At 37.0% G+C, this 21,117-nt stretch overlaps 2 protein-coding genes across 3 annotated transcripts in view; both read left to right on the top strand.

Moving 5' to 3' along the window:
• MME (membrane metalloendopeptidase) overlaps nt 1-21,117 on the top strand; it is a 578,791-nt gene that overhangs the window by 307,664 nt on the left and 250,010 nt on the right. The window lies entirely within an intron of this gene.
• Nucleotides 1-21,117, top strand: part of LOC308557545 (uncharacterized protein) — a 227,081-nt gene that overhangs the window by 146,022 nt on the left and 59,942 nt on the right. The gene's annotated exons all lie outside the window — the stretch shown is intronic.

Below are 21,117 nucleotides of genomic sequence, written 5' to 3' on the forward strand. Positions count from 1 at the left end.
CTGGCTTCTTGGCCGCTTGCTAAGGTACCTCGGGGTCACACAATTTTTTGTTTGGTTTGGTCTTCCTGTGGAGAGAGCAGTTCACTGCTGACCTTACCCATGCATCCAACATGCACCTTTTCCGAGGGACCCCAATATACTGTACACAGAAGTCTGCTGCAGACACAGGTAGAAGACTCCATCATCAGAGATCTTGCAGAATACCTTTTCTTTTCTGTGCTTGATCCTTCATGCATTTCTGCTGAAAACAGAACTGGTTTTCTTACCTGCCCCTCTCCTCCGTTGTTTTCTTTCTTTCTCATGTGCTCGGTTTCTGAACAAATAACCTCCAGCCAGCCCCATAGCGGTTCTGTCCTTTACAAGCATCCCCAGTCCCCTCAAATACTTCTTCAGAAAGCATATGAATAATTACTTGAAAGACAAAGTGGAATAGGGTCTCTATTCTTGGAAGCAATACCTGTATGCAAAAGAGAAACATTTTGAGCCCGGCCGGGCGTGGCTCAGCGGTTGAGCGTCGACCTGGGATCCAGGTGATCGGGGTTTGATTCCCGGCCAGGGCACATGCCTGGGTTGCAGGCTCCATCAATGACTCTCTCATCACTGATGTTTCTATCTCTCCCTCTCCTTTCCTCTCTCTGAAATCAATAAAGATATATTAAAAAAAAAAAAAAAAAGACACACTTTGAGTACTTTTTCCCTCCCGCTTCTGAAATGATTTCTGGAAGAAAGCTTATTTATTCATGATCTTTTGAATTGCTCAAGACTATAGCTAAGGTTTTTGGGTTGATCTAACAAATTTAAGTGGACTGTAGATAGATTACATTTCACCTTCTTTAGAAATATTTTATTAATAACCAAATAAATTATTATCAAGAAATGAGTTAGCAGATTCCACACTTTAAAAGTGGTGTGTGTGAGAGAGGGAGAGGGGGAGGGAGGGAGAGACAGCAGGAGGAAAAGGAGGAATGACACTAGCCTTAATCAGAGTGGCCAAAAGATTGGGTCCTGTGCTGGCCTAGCTTTGTCATCTTCTTTTCATCCCACGCTCTTCTAAGTCCCTGCGGGCAGGTGACATAAATGAGTGAAGCAGCCTCGTGCCTCCATATAACCACTATGCAGCCTCTGCTTTGAGCAACTCCAGGGAGCTCCATTCGCATTTGTAAACTTTGTAGTGAGTAAACATATATTAAGACAGTGACCTGGAGGATGGTAGTATATTATTTTTTTAAAGAGCAGCCCTTTCTAATGTGCACAGTGGAATCATTTGGACTAGTGGTAGAGCAGGGACTATGGAGAATGGGAGGAGCATATTATTTCTGTGGGAGCATCTGCTACTCCACGGCAATCAATTGTTTTGGTGCAAAAAACGTCATTCTATGATTGAAGAACATGGATCTTTTTCCATCTTCAGTGTTATTTAAAATATGTGTTTCCATTTGGTTTTTACTGAGAAGAGACAGCATCTCTTCAAGAGAACAGGTGACCTTTAAAAATATGACCAAAAGACTATGTTTTCTCATTAAAATTTGCATACTTTAATATTCAGAGAAGCATTCAAGGGAGAACCCCTAAGTCTTCGAATCTTCTTAGTTAATTTTGAGAGCCTAAGGATGTAGCATTGGGAAATATATCCCAACCAAAATAGCAAGAGGAGATTTTTATTTATTAACCTTTACAAAATCTAGTAAGTTGCCTAAGCTCTTCTCCTTTCCTTTTATTTGTTCATATTTGTTTCATTCTTTAAAAATGCCAGTTTGAATCCCTTTTAATGAAATTTCCCCTAACTTCTCCAGGTCTCAGGAATTTAATTCTCCTCTGGATACCTACAATGTATACCAAATAGTCTAACTTTTACTTCCATTTATTCTTGTTGTTTTATGACTTTTAATTTTGTAACCTAGATTAGCTCAAAAGTTTCCTGTGGTCAGACATCATAATATATAGTTCATATATTGTTACATATTGCTTAACACAGAGATGAGTATATGGTTGATAATCAATAAATATTTGCTGCATATTTCTTAACTCCTGATTATGGAAAATTTCAAAATAATATAAGGGATCTATGAGTCCATCATCAGTTCAACAATTATCAACTCATGACCAGTTTTGTTTCATTTTTATCCCTACACATTCCCTTTCCCTGGGTCATTTTGAAGCACATGATTAACATGTTATTTTATCTAGACAAGTATTTTAACTAAGCTATATAAATATGTTTAAAAACTAAAGGAATCCATATTTAAAGAATTAATGAAAGATATAATGTCACATTTAATGGTAGGAATATAAAAAGAACAAAATGAAAGTTCTACAGTTTGAAAATACAATAACTGAAACAAAGGATGTCAGTAAAGGTAATTATGTAAGTTATTAGAAAAAATAGTATAATTGCATATTTCTTCTTCTTTCTTCACTTAAATAAATTAAAAAACAATTACATTGAAATACATATATAAAATTACATTTTTTTGTCCTATAATATATAGAAATATAATATATTTCAATAACAGCACAAAAGAAGTTCGTAGAAACAAAGCTGTAATAGACACAAGATGGTAATTCAAATCCACAGAAACAAATGGAAGAACCAGAAGTAATATATAAGATTAATATAACAAGATATGTATATGTGTGTGTGTGTGCGTATATACACACATATATATATACATTTATCTATATCTATATCTATGTCTATCCTTATCTATATCTATATATCTATATCATCTATTTTCCCTCCTTTCAACTTCTTGAAAAGGCATACAATTACATAATGAAATAATTTAATAATATATTCTTGGATTTGTCAAAAATATAATATGTATAAAAATAACACCACACACACAGAAAAACAGGAGATAGAGCTATATAGAAGTCCACTAAAATTAAGTTCGTGTAAATTTAAGGTAGGCTTTGATAAGTTAAGGTATATATTATAAGCCTCAGGGCAACCACTGAGAAAATAATTTTTTAAATGTAATTTTAAAATCATTAAAGGAAGTAACACATTATACTACAAATTATTTCCAAAATAAAAAAAAACAACGACAAAGGAGAAAAAAATGAAAAAATAACAGAAGAACAAGAATACAGTAAATGAAAAGCAAAATGGTCAAGTTAAATCTAATCACACTGTCAATAATAACATTAAATGTGAATACATTAGTGCACTCAAAAGGCAGAGATGATCAGTTTGTGTCTTTAGACAGCATACAATTAAATATTTGCTTTTTACCCAAAATGAGTAAATTTGAAAAGTTTACGTACAAGTGTGACTAGGTTAATTTTTCTACCTTCAGGTGGAGATGGGAAATCAAAGTAGAAATTGCGTCTATATATAGAGGAAGAAAATTAAATAGCTGCACACTTGAAACTTCAGTGAATATATGGTGTGCTTATGACATTGTGTCCTGTCCCAATCATCCTGATGGATGTCCTCTTGTTTTAGTGAGGTGACAGAAGTTAGGATTTTTATTTTCAGCAAATGCAGAAATTATCTTAGTACTGATGGTATCAGAGGGTGGTGAGTGTTAAGTCATTTTATTAGAGCTTCTCAAAATGCTAGAATAACATGAAATTCTAGTGAGTAATACTATTTTAAAGGATGCTTTGTAAATGGCTCTTCATAATGCTTCATTTATCTTAAAGCACATATATTATTCAACAGAGATATCTACTTCACAATTCTTACCTCAGTTTTTCAGTTTCCTTAATAAGGATCTTATAAAAATGCTAACTTTATTATATGTATAAATAATTAAAATATTAATTATTTTTACTATCACAATTATTAATATTCTTCTGACTTTCCATTTCAAGAGAGCATAGAGCATGAGCTGTTAGGGTTCAAATTCTTTCTCTGAAAATAACCTTTAACAAGAAGTATATGGAAAGTTTAACAAAATGAAACAATAACTAAAAACAGTAACATTTTCCCAAGTCATTTGTAAAGCTGAAATTTCATTTTGTTTTTTGTTTTTTAAATATTTTTTATTTATTTCAGAGAAGGGAAAGGAGAGAGAGAGAGAGACAGAGAGACAGAGAGAGATGACAGAGAGTGAATGATGGGCTGCCTCCTGGGGGATCGAGCCCAGAACCCAGGCATGTGCCCTGATAGGTAATCAAACCATGACCTCCTGGTTCATAGGTCAATGTTCAACCACTGAGCCATGCCGGCCAGGCTGAAGTTCTTTTTAAATGCTATTTTCACTGACTACTTAAAAGTAGCTGATTTTATTTGGCTTCTATTTTTTCCTTAAACAAAATTATGCAAATATTTTGCTACTTTTATTTTTTGTTAAATTTATTGGGGTGACATTGGTTAATAAAATTATATAGGTTTCAATTATAGATTTCTATGACACATGATCTGTATACTGCATTGTGTGCCTACCATCCAAAGTCAAGTCATCTTCTGTCACCATATATTTGGCCCCCCATTGCCCTTTATTACTCCCATCCCCCTTCCCTCTGGTAACCACCAGACTGTTGTCTGTGACTATGAGTTTTGTTTGTTTTGCTTGTTTGCTCATTAGTTGCTTTCAGTTATTTTAACTTGTATCTTCACAAAAGAACACCTTCTTAGGGTTTTTTCCTTAAGCAGAGTATGTGGTTCTAGAATGCCTAAAGAGGCTCAGATCCCTCATTATTATTAGTCTATAAATTATTAACTAGAACTTTCTTGCAGAGAACATCACACAACAACTCCCTGAGAAGAGGACAGTTGCCAGAAACCACATCTGTACCTACAATTTGGATTCAGTCTGTCATCTAAAAATTATAGTCATTTGAGATCATAATTTACTTAACTAGGGAAGATTTTTATTTTTTTATTTTGACTCACATTAAAGCCTCATTCTATGGCAGAAAGACCAATATAATAATGGGCAGCATCTCATGCCTGCCCTTTGGTCGTTTCAGTAACATATGCCCTACACTAACTCCTGATCAGTCTCCCCACAGATGAGGCTCTTTTCCATTTCTCAATCATTTAGAGGCATAAATTACACATAATACTCAGTACAGAGGAAGGAGATAAGCCATCTTAGGTCCATTTTTAACCATAAAGGAAGGTTATTTATGAAATGGTGGCCCATGAGGGAGAATAAATCACCTTTATTAAAATGAAGGAAGTTGCATCTCCCAAAAATTCTTAAAGTAAATAATTCCAACAATGAAGGAAGCAAAATCACCCTTTGGCAAATCTTGATAAATCATTTTTGCCTTTGGAATAGAGACGTCCAGGCACATGGCTGTCCTTGACTAATAGTGAATGCGGTTGCAGGACCATCATAGCTCGGTATTGTATTACAAAGCCAGCACTAATCATTTGAATAGAAGCAGCAAATGTGATTGCTCTATAATCACAATAGATCAGCAAATGATGGTTCATCGGAGGAAAGTGTATAATATAATCATGATTCTGTAAGTTGGCCTTATGTGATAAAACACAGAATGCAGCCAGACTAGGTTCTGCTCAGTGGTTCTCAGATAACATTGTCATCCTCTCAGAGGGGACTGTTGGAGAGGCTTTAAAAGGGGCCAGGGACAGAGGGAATGAGGTGAACTCCAAAGAATCAGGAAAAGTGCGAGTTGATATTTTGAACTTGCGTTGGATTGCATTCCCCTCATCTCTCTTCCCCTGAAGAATGCTTCCCCTGCTCTGTAACACCTTGCATCTTTTATCAGTGGTTATCACAGAGGATATATTAGACTGACCTCAGGGTTGGGGTTTGCATTCACCTTTTATGTTCACGTGGGCACTTCCTGTGCAATAGACAAAACCATCTCTTAGACCTTGTTCTCTGCAGGTTCTTTGTGGCAAAGGCATGTTTAGATAGTCAGAGCTGGAATTCTTGACATCCCTGCATGCTCTCTATGGCCTTGGCGGACCCATATCTATAGATGTGGGTCAAGTGCAGGGGCAGAGGGGGCACCTCTCCTGGCATGCCTTACACCAAGGGTTCAATTGCACCTTGCTGTGCAAGAAAAGGTAAATGCATGTATTAGTCAGTTCATATTAAGCAACCACAGTTCTGTGGAGAGACTGAGAGGAAAAAGACCACTGACCTTTAGGAAAATGTTGAATTTTCCTGTTTTCTCCTTTCATCTTTTCTCACAATGGGCCTGTGACTAGTATGAATGGAGGTTGTTATTATCATGGAATACAGTGGAACTAAAGGGGGATCTGTGCAAGCTGTTTCTATGTGAGCAGAGCTAACTACACATTATTTTATAAAAGCTTATTCTTTAGAATTCGTCTTGAGATAGTACATGGCCTTATAATTCTTTGGTGTACACAACCCTGCAAGTTACAATAATTTCTGTCTTTACCAATTTTCCCTTCTAACTCCATGGAGGCTACAGAAGTTCCTAGTTCAAGCTGAGTGCCTTGTCTTACTCAATTTGAGGCGCCCTTACAAGGAAGTTGAAATAAACCTGATGAAAAATGAAAAAATCAACTTTCTCTTTCATTTCTAAAATAAGTTTATGGAGGAGCAGTAGAAAGCAAGAAAAAGGTCCAGTCTAAGAGTCACTGAATTCTGAGTTTCTCCCCCGGCCTATGTTTTCTGACCATTCACACTTATGTGCGGGAAGGTCCATGTATGAATTCCTCCACATTTCTGTCTCATCAAGTGTCGACATCACCTCAGAAAAATGTGTATCAGCCATTTGTTGCTCTCTATGCACTTTTCTTCATACAGCATTTCAGATAATAATCACACTTATAAGTGCTTCCTTATACTAATGCTTTATAAGTGGTATAATGGATTAGGCATAAGGAAATCTGAGTTCTGGTATCATTTTTATTATTCATCTCTTTTGTAAATAAGATTTTGTGTACCAGTTTTGTGTAAAGGGTGAGAGGATTAAAACTATTTTAAAGTAATTGTACTTATGTGTGTGAAAAATGCCTCATATTTTTAGTGTCAAAATGTTCATATACTTTAATTGTGCAATTTTAAGGGGATTGATGCCACATATACTAGAATATATTTATTTGGATATGCATCTATCTTTATGTCTTTTAAAGCTTTAATTTCTCCATACATATAAAGGCCTCCTGTAACTCCAATGCTCAGCTTTGAATTGAACCTATATTGAAATTATGTGATCCATATGCTCTTTCAAGTACAAAAGACACCAAAAATAGTATTCAGCACCCTTAGTATTTGGGATAAGGAGAAATATTATTTCTCTGTCTATGAAATTAAGTGGATCCTCCACTGTAGAGAATTTAGAAAGTATAGGGAAAAACTGCCCTTACTACCAATTTTCAAATAAAATTTGACTTCATTTTTTTTCATCTTAAAAGAGAAGAAGCCTGATGTCTGTAGATGCTTAAGGTTTGCCTTAAGGTTCAGACCTGTGGCCAGTCCAGCTACGTATTTTGCCTGCTTCTGGCATATTCCATGTAAGTGAAGTTTTAAGTGTAGAATGTGGGATCAGGAGCAGGCTGTCTGGGTTTTATTCCTGGCTCTGCCACTAGAGACATGGCCTTGGGAGAGTCACTAACCTCTCTCTCTGTGCTTCCATTTCCCCTCTGTAAAATGGAGATAATAGTCTCACCTTCAGTGTTTATTGTGAGAATGGATTGAGCTAATACGTATAATCAATAATGCTTGGCATTCATTAAGCATTTGTTAATATCAAGTGTAAATATCACACCCAACAGCCCATTTTTGTTCTGAACATCTTTTCTTTTGACAACCAATTTCAACACTTTCATCTATGAATGCATATAAACTTTTCCTAAACAGAGTCTATTTTCTCTCTGTACCACTGGGAACAGAACAAGCACCTCAGTTCTACACTCAATTGTGTGTTTTGGGGGCCTTCCAAAATCAAGACTCTCCCCCTTGTTCTTAGTACTTCATTCACTATTTGCTAAGTATCCAGCCAGCCAGCCTAATGTCCTACTCCTTTCTTTACATGTCCTCAGATAGAAATTTCCTTACTGCTTGCTTGCAGGTTTACCCTTTCTCATGCCTTGTCTTGCATCATCTCAACCGTGAAATGTACTATCAGCAAATAGCATGTATTTCCATATGTGAATGTCTCCATGACTGGGTGAATTGATTTTAAGTTTTGGCAAAAGCAGAAAAGGCCTCCATGAACAACTTTTACAAAAGGTAATAATTAGGTCCCAGTTCTAATCTGAAGGAACAGGAATTTCGTACTCTTGCTCTTTCTCACAGAATGTGCAGAGATCTTTCAGGACCACACAGTGAGTATCTGGGAAGGTTAGAGCAGTGAAACACACGATAACTGAGTGTCTTCCTCTCCTTGCTTTGATGTGCAGCTGGGGGGATTGTTTTTCTTCTTCAGCTAATTAAATCTCTAGTGTCTACTGAACGTAGAGCCATCCAGAGAGAACATTCTAAAACATCTGGGAATATCCCAGGCTTGAGACTGGCTTTATATCTAGGGTCTTCTCAAATACACAAACTAAAGTTTGGGGATTTTAAAAAAATATAAATCAGATTTATTGCTGTAGAAAAGACATCTGTGCTGTGAAGATCAGCAACAAACCAAAGGATACCTGGGAATCTGCAGTGTCTGTTGTATTCCATGTGAAAGTCAGTTGAAGAAAAATGATTTTTTTTCAAACAATACATGCCATCTGACTATATTAAAACAAATAATGAAAAATTGATATTTAATATGGAGAACACTAGAGAAAATTTGATTATATACTGACTCATGCTGACAAGGGCAAACCACTCTCTCTCTTCCCATCTTGCCCCATCTTTTTTAAAATTATTTTATTTTGTTTCCCATCACCATTTATCCTCTCTATGCCCTCTTTCGCCTCCATCCACCCCAGTCCCACAATAACCACACTGTTGTCCATGTCCATGAGTTGTCTCTTTTCTTTCTTTTTTGCTCAATCCCTCCACCACCACCCCTAACATCTCCCAGATCTCTCTTTTTTTTAAGCACAAAACTGTGCTGTATTATTAAAGAAAGTGATCTTTTTACATCAAATTAATGAGTTCTTTGATCACTTTCCTTTGCTTTCAGGGTCAAGTTGCAGCATATTATGTGGTGATTGGTGTCCTGAGAGAAATGTCGGCTTTCTCTGCCTTCTCTCTACTCCTTTGTACACGCAGTGCTGCTCTCCCAGCACCACATTCCCCACCACTGAGGTGGTGAACAAAGGTTCCAGCCCCACTGTGCAGGATGACCTGAGCCAAGTCTAGGAGGATGGGTGGCATGGGCTGAGACCTTCCTGTCCTTTACATGGATGCCTCCAAAGTCAGAGCCCAGTCCGACTTTTAAGAGAGTTTGTTTAATTGTGTGTCTACTGCATCTTTGTTTGTACTATGAAGGGGGGGAGGGGAGGGGAGGGGAGGGGAGGGGAGGGGAGGGGAGGGGAGGGGAGGGGAGGGGAGGGGAGGGGAGGGGAGGAAAGAAGGAGAGAGGAAAGAAGGAGAGAAGGGAGAGAGTGAAGGAGGGAGGGCAGAGGAAGGTAAAATGGGCGACCAGATTGCAGACTGGCATTTCACTGCAAAATTGATTAATGAGGTTGAAATGGAGCAATTCCATTTAACACTATTTGAAGGGTGTTTTGATAATATATTAAAAATGACTGACATTTTAAGTAATATTCCTTCTTGAGAAAAGCAAAGGGCTGATGACATTTTTTTTTTGTAGCCAATAAATTATCCCAGGAATGTAAATATTAAAACAAGTTTTCTCATCATCAATCCAACTTGCCTTCCATGATGAGGGCCTCTAATTTTATGGCTTCATTAATTAAGGTTCTAAGGCAAAACACAAATTCCATGTGTTCTAATAGTTTTCAAATATGTGGCTAGTAACTTTATTCACAACAGCCAAGATATGGAAACAATCTAAGTGTCTATTGGCAGATGAATAGATAAAAATGTGATATACTATATATAGAAATATATATGTGTGTGTGTATACACACACACACACACACACACTGGAATATTATTCAGCCAAAAAAGGCAATCCCGCCATTTGGAACAACATGGATGAAATTGAAGGACATTGAGCTAAGTGAAATAGACCAGAAAGAGAAAGACACATGTATGTGATCTCAGTTATATGTGGAGCATTAAAAAAAGAAAAGAAAGTTGAACTCATTAACAGAAAGTAGAATGGTAGTTGCCAGGTGCTGAGGGTTAAGGGAAATGGGGAAGTGTTGGTTAAAGGGTCTAAACTTTCAGTTATAAGAGGAGTAAGTTCTGGAGAGCTAATGTACATCATGGTGACTATAGTTAATAGTACCATGGTGTATATTTGAAAGTTGCTAAGAGAATAGACCTTAAGCATTCTCATCACACACACACAAAACTGTAACTATGTGAGGTGAAGGATGTATTAATTACCTTGATCATGGTTGTCGTTTCACAATGTTGTATGTATCAGGTCATCATGTTGTACCCTTTCATGCACACAATTTCATTTGCCAGTTATCTCTTTAAGCTGGAGAAAACTATGAGGCTGGTGAAAATTCCATTTAGTCTTTAAAAACTAGCAGTCTTTTGAAATATACCTAACATCTCTGGCCATCTTAAGTGACCTGTAGCAAACACCACAAATCCAACCCCTCACTTCTCCAGGAATAGTTTCTGGGAAAATTAGTAAAAGCAGATGGAGTATATTTAACTAACTCTATCTCCAGTGAACCATTTTTAGTAGACTTATTTCTTGATTATCACTAGGCTGTTTTTATTTCCAGATAAGCCTCAGGTTTTTGAAAATGTTTAATTTTTATGTTTTATTAATAAGAAACAGACTCATAATTTACTTCTTAAGTAATTGCTAGTGGACTTGACATCACATGCTGTTGTGATCAATTATGAGACTGCTCTGTGGTAGTTTTTATGTAAATATATACACATACATTATGTATATATAAATATATATACACCTTTATAGAAATGTATGTACACATTTTATATAAATATATATACACACCTTCATTCTCACAGCCTTTGTTATTCTGGTGGCATACTTGAGCTTGAAAGACCATATAATAGGCTATGAAAAGAATCCTCATTCCCCTGTTTTAAATCAAGACCCCTTCATGTTTTGTTTCTACAAGATAGTGCAATTAAATTGGATAATTTGACTAAAACTATTGAAAATCTAAGAGGTATTTTTTAAAGAACAAATGAGATGCTGAAACCTGTAAGTGCTTGTAGCTAATAGATTATCCACTGTAAATATGAAATCTCAGCTGTGAAATTTTTGCTTTTTTGTTCTTTTTATAAGAAATAATTTCCATGTTAGAAATTCCCCTGAACAAGAGACTTTCAAAAGGAGAAAATCTAGTAATTTAGGCATTTAACATCATAGAGAAGTGCTTCTTGAAATTCAAGGAGAGAATCAGTAACATTTTCTTAGACTTTGTACACAGTTCTAGTTACCATGGACATACCAATTTACGGTTATTTAAAAGCAAACAATGTGAAAAATTGACACAAAGCAATGAAAAATATAAATGATTCCAGAAATACTGTGTACATTTGGCACCCTTTAGTGAAGACTACTATAATCTGTTTGATATTGTTTTGACCTTCAGCAGACTAATTGTTCATAGGTAGGTATGGTATGGTATGGTATGGTATGGTATGGTATGGTATGGTATGGTATGGTATGGTATGGTATGGTATGGTATGGTATGGTGTGGTGTGGTGTGGTGTGGTGTGGTGTGTGTGGTGTGGTGTGGTGTGGTATGGTACGGTATGTAACAGGTTACTGTTAAGATTGCTGTCTCAATGGAAGATCATGAAAAGTCCTAGTCTCTGTGTTTGTAAAAATCCTCCTCAATTTGTTTAAATATAAATGAGAACAAGGTAAAGGGCCAGTGCTATCACAATCATGACATTAAGTTTTATGTGAATTAGTTTATTTTATTCACCTAATTAATACAAATTGAGTAGTTAACAGGTGCTAAGAATCTTTTAAATATAAAATTTTCAGCTATATATAAGGCATGTTTTATAATCTTCAGAAGCTGGTATAGTGGAAGGAAAGGAAGTTTGAAATATAACTGATGTGATGTGATGAGTGCTATAAGAGATCTGTACAAAGAGCCATGGGAACATGAAGGGTGACTTAATTTGGGTTAGGGACGGAGAAGGCAACGGATAGGACATGGTAGACTTCTCAGAGGAGGTGCCATTTGAGCTGGACCTTGATGAGTTTGTAATAAGAAGAAAAGAGGCATAAAGGATTCTCAGGGAGAGAAATTAATGTAAACGAAGTCATGGCATACCGACTTTGAGAAACACTGAGAATTTTGATGTGACCGGAATAAGAAGCACCAGGAAAAATAAGTTGTTTATGGAGAGACTGTAAGGTGTTTTTGGTGCGACATTAAAAAGTTTCTTTTTTGTCTTATAGACAATCAGAAGCTAGTGAATATTTAAGAGAGGAAATAAACATTGTAATTTGAAAAGGTAAATAGAATATTTGTGGATTAAAATTCTAAGAAACGAAGTAGGGAAACTAGTCGGAGGTGACAAGTTCAGGTGAGCGATGGTGAGAGCTAGTGCTAGGCACTGTGACTGTTAAGAGAAGGAGGAGAAATGATAGCGCTTTCTTGGTGACTCACTGCATATGGGTAGGAAGAAGAGAGGCAGTCATGGATGAAAGCAGTTTCCAACACTACAGAGATTCAAAGTTTTTCATGTGCAAGTCTGTCATTTTTGTCCTAGAATATTATATGTATAATTGGGAAACAAATTATTGTCTAATGAAATTTTGTTGGGTATGGAAATAATTTAAGACAAGCAGATGCTACCCAGATTTTAATTTTAACCAAGATTTTATTAGGCCAAAATCCTCTTAAAGAATGGCAACACAAAAGCCTATCCTTGTTTAAAGAGTACCAACTTTCAGAGTAATTTGGAGACTGAGTCTTGAATGGTGGTGATGTTGTTGATATAGGAGATAGTCATTTGGATACTCTCATAGGAGGCTCAAATAAAAGGCGGAATATACTGACAAGAATCAGAGTTTTATAAGAAGTAGTGCCATAAGAGATCGTGAAATGGGGAAAGTTAGCTGGTAGTGTACTATAAATAAAAAACTATAAACTAGAAGGAATGGGTGTGGCAAGACTCCACCATTACATTTTATAATGCACTAGACAATTAATACTAGAGAGAAGTTTTATGAAGGTCATAATATGAGAAACTTTAACTGATAAAACTTTTTTTCATTATTAAAAAAATCATACTCATGAGGTCGCTTCTAAATGTAGTATCAATCCCCATGTTTCTGTTTCTCTAAGTCTCAGTTAGTGCATTTTTCTACAAGCTCCATCTCATCCCAATTTCTGGGTTGAGCCAATCATGGGTGAGGCATTTTAACCACTGCAGTCTCCATCTCAAATCTGGTGAGGTTCAACCCTTCTGAGCCCTGTGACATGAGAGTCTTATTACTGACCCCTCCCAGACCCCTCTGCTGCTGATTAGATTCACATTCAAAACCAAGTGCCCCAGTGGTGATTACTTAATTGTGTTGCTTCTGTAACTGCAACTCTTCCTGTACCTTAATTCTCATTTCTCAGTTGTGAGTTTCTTATGTGGTTCCTGGTCCCATTTTTTTGTTTTGTTTTGTTAACCCTTGCTCGAGGATATTTTTCCCATTGATTTTTTAGAGAGAATGGAAGTGAGGGGGAGATACAGATAGACAGAAACATTGATGTGAGAGAGATATATTGATCACTTGCCTCCCCAACGCTCCCCAACCAGGCTGGGGATCAAGCTTGCGACCAAGGTACGTGCCCTTGGCAGGAATCAAACATGCAACCCTTCAGTCCACAGGCACACTCTAACCACTGGGAAAACCGGCCAAGGCCTGGCCCCATTTTTTTTGTCATTCTCTCTTCCCTGGACTGCAGCTCTCCTTTTTTACAGCCAGGAGTTGTGTCCCTGAACCTAATTTTGGTACCTGGACCTCTAATTCCCTGTGGATAGACACTTGGGCAATGACTAACAGCTACTGCCTGAAGATTACCCAACCCTGGGCTCATCTGCTAAGACTCAACACCCTGCTAGGTGCTAACAACTTTTTCAAATTGTGTTCAATAAACATATGCTCTCTCTTTAATAGCTAGGTACTCCACCATTGTTAAATTTTGCAGTCTTCACCCCTTGCCTATTCTGATCCTGTTGATAAAGGATTGGATTCAGCCCTGGTTCTGGTTCTCTTACCCCTTTTTACCTTCTTTGGTTTGCAGTAAAGAGCCTTCAGGCTTTATTGTGCAGTCAGAAAGGAGATGAAAGAGGCAAAGAGTAAGGAGAGAGAGAGAGACGCAGACATGCTGTTTTTAATAAATTGTAAGCATATAATCACCTTCTTATCCCCACTCTGCAGCCTGAGGCCTGTAGTGACAGATGCTGGAGGTTCTCCCAAAGTAAACTTTTTGGCATCATTCAGGACCCAGCGAGAAACATACAGGCTGAAGAGGAAGTTTGGGGAACCAGGTCACCACTTTTATCAGCTGGGACAGGAAGCCCTTGACCCTTACTCATGGAGTGGTGGGGAGTGTGGGCAGCTAAAACTCCAGGGAAACATACCGGGAAGCTGTCTTCTAAACACAATCCTGGTTCTGCTTCGTGGGAAACAGTTCTTTCTACTGTAATTGATTTATGCATCTTTGAATGTTGTTTCAGGCCCAGGGTGGAGAAAGAGCTACATGGAGGCTGGTGATGAGAATAGATGAAGCCCACCTACCTCTCAAATGAGGAGATGACTCAAAAACTCAATATTGATATACTTAGTTGGCAAGATGCTAATTCACATAGTTTTGATATTCTCTTAAGTAATGATGGCTAGGAAGCCTTGGCGAACACTTTGTATTCTCTCTTCTTCAATTAACAGATAACTTTATGTGACCAATCTGCTAATAGAATGTTCTCTTGGGTTACTCTTTATCTAGATGTGAAAAATTATGATTATCAACAAAGCTGAAGGTTCTAGTCATTCTTTTTAAATTACTTTTTATACAATAAAGCATGAATATATTATCTCTGTAAAAAACTAAAACAGATGAGGTTAAAATACCATTTAATTTATTTCTATCTTATTTACTTTTGAATCTGTAAAAATTACTTCTTTGAGTTATTTGTGTTTCATCTTCCCAATTATTTTATTATCAGTTTGATACATTACAAAAAGTGATCCTCAAGGAGCTCTGGAGAATTAAATTTTTGTGCTTTCAAGATAATTTTAGGTTTGCCTTAGGGAACCTGCTTTTGTCTGTTATGTGATCCTCCGTGGTAACTTCTTGAACCCAAGTTCTCCCTCTGGGCAAAGGGCAGAGGGAGAAAGTTGACAAGTCGTAGCTGGATATTATAGTTGGGCTCCTTTGCAGAGTAATATATGGAGATGGTGTCTTTGCTAAGAAAGGTATACAGAAGCATTCTTTAGGTGACAGGAGTCTTAACTTGACTGCTGTATTTATTTCCCAAGTTGGCCTTCACAGGGTTGAGTCACAGTTCTGAAAGCTAAAAGTCCAAAATCAAGGGCTCAGTGGGGCTGTTCTCTCTGAAACCTATAGGGAAATCCTTTCTTGCCTCTTCCTAGCTTCTGGTGGTTTGCTGAAAATCTTTGGTGTGCCTTGGTTTGTAGATTCAACCCTTCAATTCTGTTTTCACACAACATTTTCCTGTGTGTCTTCACTGTGTTGTGCCTCTGCGCATACCCATGTTTGTGCCCAAATTTTCCCTTTTAACAAGGACCCTGGTCATATGGAGCAGGGCTCATCCTAATGACCTCTTATTGACTTGACTACATCTACAAGACCTAATTTCCAAATCAGGTCACCTTTTGAGGTACTTCGGGTTAGGACATCAACATATCTTTCTTGGGAGGACATAATTCAACACATGAAAACTGGTAAAACAAAAACAGGTAATTCATTAGGTTATAAAAAATAAAGTACTCTGATCTAATAAGAGAAACTGAGGGTAAGTGGGTTTTTAATTAATAACAGGATTTTTTTCCAAAGGAAGGAAACAAACATGTTAAGTCTGCATGGCGTTAAGATTTTAATGGAATTCTAATTTCTTGAAAACTATAGTTAGCATTAAAAAATTACTACCTCAAAAAATTCAACACATTACAGAAAATGGAAAACCATTTTCTGGTACCTCTTTTGGCACTCATTACACTGTAAAATCATTATGAGGGATTTTTACCTCATTACTCAAGTAGGAGTGACTGGTGAAAAGGTCAAACATACCCTGGCTATAATGAATCTCCATTTACTTCTCCTGAAAAATGATACCAACCTAATGTTGCTATTTCTATTCCAGAAGTTTGTAATAAATTATAAAATATGTAATTTAGTTTATAAATTGGTTTCTGACAAATTTGTATTTTAGCATAACTAGACAACAAGATGGACACAATCATTATAAGTGTTTAAAGAAGAGCTACCGATATGAATGATTGATTCTGTGCATTGTCACTAAGTTCATTTTATCAACTGGCAATATGACGCAGTACTCAGGTATACAGGCTAGCTTCCACATTGCATTTAGGTATTATGTTTGTTGTGAAGCAATCCTAACTGATACAAAAGCATTTGCTGTGAACCCGTCAACTTCACACTTTTTTTCACTAATGCTTTGTTCAACTCCTTATTCAAGGAGCTTATCACCCTGAGCCACCAACTGATACTTGCCTCTAGGTGACAAGAGCCAGATTCCAAATATGTTCTCTGTTTACAAGCACATGGGGCTTTCACACCCTGCCATACCACATGCCTCGGTCCAGAGTTCCAGGTTCTTACCAAACCTATCCCAGCCTACTCACCATGAACCAAAGCCTGTTATATCACACTGGCTCTGAGGTTTCATTAGGTAAAGTCACCCCTACTGGCCAAATCTGGAATTGTGTTCCATGTTCCTTAAGTCCTTAATCCATTTGCTCTCTTAGACCTTTTGTATTTTCTTCTGGATATTAGGCCCAGCCCCTTAATTCTCTCCTTAGACACTAAATACTCCCTCTGTATTGAATCAGAGCAATTAGGGGGTTCTCTCTACTTAAACACTATTTCTGTGGGAAGATGTAATCTGAGTTCCAAACAGCCAATTTACTGATGGATTTAGAATCCCAATCCATGCTTATTTTTTAAGTTTTTGAGGCTTTGATTGGAAAGCCATTCAATGTGAACAAATTGAGACATGATTATATAAACAAAATTTAGTATTGCAACCAAATGAAGTCGTTTATCCATCATATCTATTTTAATTATATTTTGTTCTATAGTAACAAAATGGCAAACAGCTAACTTAAATAACGAAAAAGCTTCTACTTTGTCAAAATAATTTGCTCATATAACCTTGCAGCAAAGAAGGAAGCTAAACAAAAAGGAGGCTATTCTGAGGTATCCCTGAAGGTTCCTAGATACACCTTTCCCTTCCAAAAATCCACGTCCTTAAGTTGTACTACCCATGCCCTTGTTCATCAAATCTATTTCTTGATTTCCAGTATCTCTTACTAGAGTTCCCTGTTACTCTGCTGTTTCCCCTTATGAAATGGACAGAACCAGGAGAGTATTTTGTAGGAAATGACTTGTGAGTGATAAAAGGATGAATATAGGACTTCTATATAGAAAGTCCTACAAGCAGCCTGCCCCTTGCATGAAAGATAGTATAGATTGCTCAGTTTAGTCAACCATAAAGGTAAACACAATGATAAGAAAAATTAAACCTGCCTTGACCAAAATTCAGGTGTGCAAGAAAAAACAAAAGGAAACATTTTTTCATTTTTTCCATTGCTTTTCAGAGAGAGTGGAAGAGAGGGAGAGAGAGGGAGAAACATCGATGTGAGAGAGACACATCGATTGGTTGCCTCCCACTCATACACTGACCGGGGCCAGGGACTGAGCCCGCAACCGAGGTGCATGCCCTTGGCCAGAATCGAACCTGGGACCCTTTAGTCCAAGGGCCGATGTTCTAACCCCTCAGTCAACCTGGTTAGGGCTTCCATTTTAAATCCACAAATTTAATTCTGAGTCCCTTTCTCCCCGAGTTGGTGAAATGTTCAGTTTTGGGCCATTTAGTCTGGCTCTGGTGTGGAACCAAAACCCCAGGGAGACCCTACCAGACGCTGGTGTACTTTCCACACATTTTATCACCAAGATACCTTTTTGGACCAACCTGCCTATTCCTTTCACATCTTATATATTCAATGCTTCTAAGCTCTGCTTGGGGCATACAAATTAATAGTCCAATAAATAATAATTCTACATTGTTTAAAAAGGTTATGTTTTAGGTATTAATATTTGCTGCCAGGTAAATATTAAGGATTATGTTAAAATATTAAAATATTATCTTAGGCTCTTTCTATAGATTCTGATGCAGCTGATTGGAAAAAATTTCTTTAATAGGGTTCTTAGTTTTCCACTGATTCTACTGGCAATCTTTCTGGATGAGCATGATTACAAATTTAGTTGCTCTGACATTTGATTTTAAGCCTCTTAGTTACTAGGAAATGTTTAATATTTCTCTCTCTTTAATTATAAAGTCTAATAAGTGTGGTATTAAGTTGAGGTAATGTGACATAGGCACTGGAGAAAGGTAGGAGATGTGGCTAAGCTGGTAATGAACCAGAACTCTCTAGAAACTGCACCAGACCACCCCAATCTAGTATCACAAGGACAGTACCCTTGTAGCTGAAGGTCTTGCTCTGGGGCCTATACCTACCACTCAGAAACTGCATGTAGAGTTCTGTGTTTCTCTTCATTGCTCTGGGGGAATGTGTCTATACTTTCCGTAATGCCTCACATTTGCATAGAAGCCCAGCATAACTGCAGTATCCTTTCAAGGTCCCCCTGTGCTTAATGAATTATCATGCTTGATTATGTTACTTGAGCCTCTCAAGTATAAATTTAATATCATAAAGTGATCCTTATCAGACTAATTAAATTGGATCAAGGAGCATTACTTTCTCTAGCAGAATCGAGAGGCCCAAAAATCTGGCTTGCAGCTTTTGTAGTTACTGACGTGATTCTTTTGGATTATGAGGTGATTTAGTGTTTTGGCCTAGAAAATAGGAACTGTATGTTCTTCATCTTTTTAAGTCATACAAATTAATTAGGATAGCATACAGTTACTGAAATCCTGTGAAAGGAATACTTGACTGCAAAATATCTTCATTGTCAAGAACTCAGAATAGAATCACATCTCTGTTTATTTAACTTTTATTGTCAAGGAAGAACAGGGTTGTTAAATGTGATCTTGTCCACATACTACATTTCCACAGGCTCAGGAGCACACTGCCTGCCATGCATGTGGAACAATTCAGTAGAAATGTTAATAGCTGGCTGAAAGGGAATTTTAAATGCAGGAAGTACTTTAACAAAATTGAAATCTTTTATAATAACACTGCAAAGATTAAAATAATTATTGCACAAGATAGTTCTGTCACCCTTTATCATTTCGTTCTTAACATCTGGAGATAAAATGAAGTAGATTTGGTATTCTACTATAATTTCTACCAGTATGAGCTTTTATTTCTTTCAATCAACCATGCAAGGCAGAGCTCACTCAAGCACATTAAGCCATTCCGGTGCGCAATTTTGTTCAGTTATGTTAGAGCAGGTGATTTAATGGTGCTCTAGCACTCTCCTGTGACCAGCTGAGCATAACACCTGCAGGCACCGCGTATTTTATTCTTGTAAGTGGACTAAATGACATTAATTTGCAAAAGAATCTAAAATTCTCTATACTCTGTCTCTCTCCTCATGCTTGCATATGCATACACCCCCACATCTGACTGAGTTATAAAGTACTTTCTAGTTGAAAGCCGAATATTTCTTTTTCATAGAAGTGATGTTTAATTACTGCATTGTTGGTCATTAAGCCAATGAGTTTATAGGGAAATACTGGAATAAATGAAATAAATTATTTTAAGACTTTTAATCAAAATATTTGAAATGTATTGAGCACGTGCCATAGTAAGGTTATTATTGAATTGCCTAAGTGTATTAACGGTATCCACTATACCTGGACTGCCCTGTTTTAGAATGACTTAGGAGAATGGAAATATATAGAAAATAACGATTTATTATTTTGCCACAATTCCAAGAGTGTTGAAATATGTAGCTTGAAGTTTAAATGATAGATTGAATATTCTCAGACATACACAAATGCTTAATGAGCTGAAACATTTTAATACATTACAAATGATTCATTATAAGTGATTTTGTATTTAAAAAGTGACTTAGATTAATGACTGCGTCAAAATTGCACCAGCTTTTCTATATCCAAAAAACTTGAGAAAAACCCCTCTGCCTTTACTAAGAAGGAAACTGTGGTACCATTTGCATATGGTTTGTCCCCAGTTATCTTAGAAGGAGAATTGGAGCTTTTTTCATTCACCTATTACATGCTATTTCTATATCCCTTAGTTTTTTTCTCATAAAATAGCACCACTTTGAACCCTTGCTGAAATTTTACTGTTTATACCAATAACATTTTCTTTCAGTGATGAACCCAAATTTAACAGATAGCATCTGTTCTTTACAGATAACATCTTTCTATTTATAATTTCTTTCTCCCTTTCCTTGAGACAAACTTTTATGGGCTGGGGAACAATGACAGTTATTAGAATATATTTTAAAATCAATTTGTTTTCTCACCAGGAGCCATGAATGCAAGCAATTCAGCATAGACCTAAGAAAATGACCCTGCTAAATAGAATCAAGGCAACTTCAAAGCAGAATTTCCAAAAATGAGCTGGGTGGAGACTTCCACTTACCAGTTTCAGTCATTGTTATCCCTGGTGCTAACTGCCTGTTATTGAAAGAGCTATAGGTAAACAAGTTGGGTACAGATGTGAGGTCATAGATGGGTTCCTGCTTTATCTGTTTGATTTAAGTCATATCAAGTCCTGACTGATCAGGGGACAGCTGGCTGGAATCCACGTTGTCATCACCCTTGGACTTGGGCAGCTCAATGACATGTCCACTGGCATAAATACCACCAGCCTCATTGTTCAGGTTGCTGAGGCTTGCTGCTGCTGCTATGCACCCTGGGGAGGGATACTGTGTTTCCCAAATCAGACTGTTGAATGATTTCTTTGTGAAACCATCAGTGTGAATAGAAAGAATAAAAA

The sequence above is a fragment of the Miniopterus schreibersii genome (assembly GCF_964146895.1).
Source record: "Miniopterus schreibersii genome assembly, chromosome: 5".
Lineage (NCBI taxonomy): Eukaryota > Metazoa > Chordata > Mammalia > Chiroptera > Miniopteridae > Miniopterus > Miniopterus schreibersii.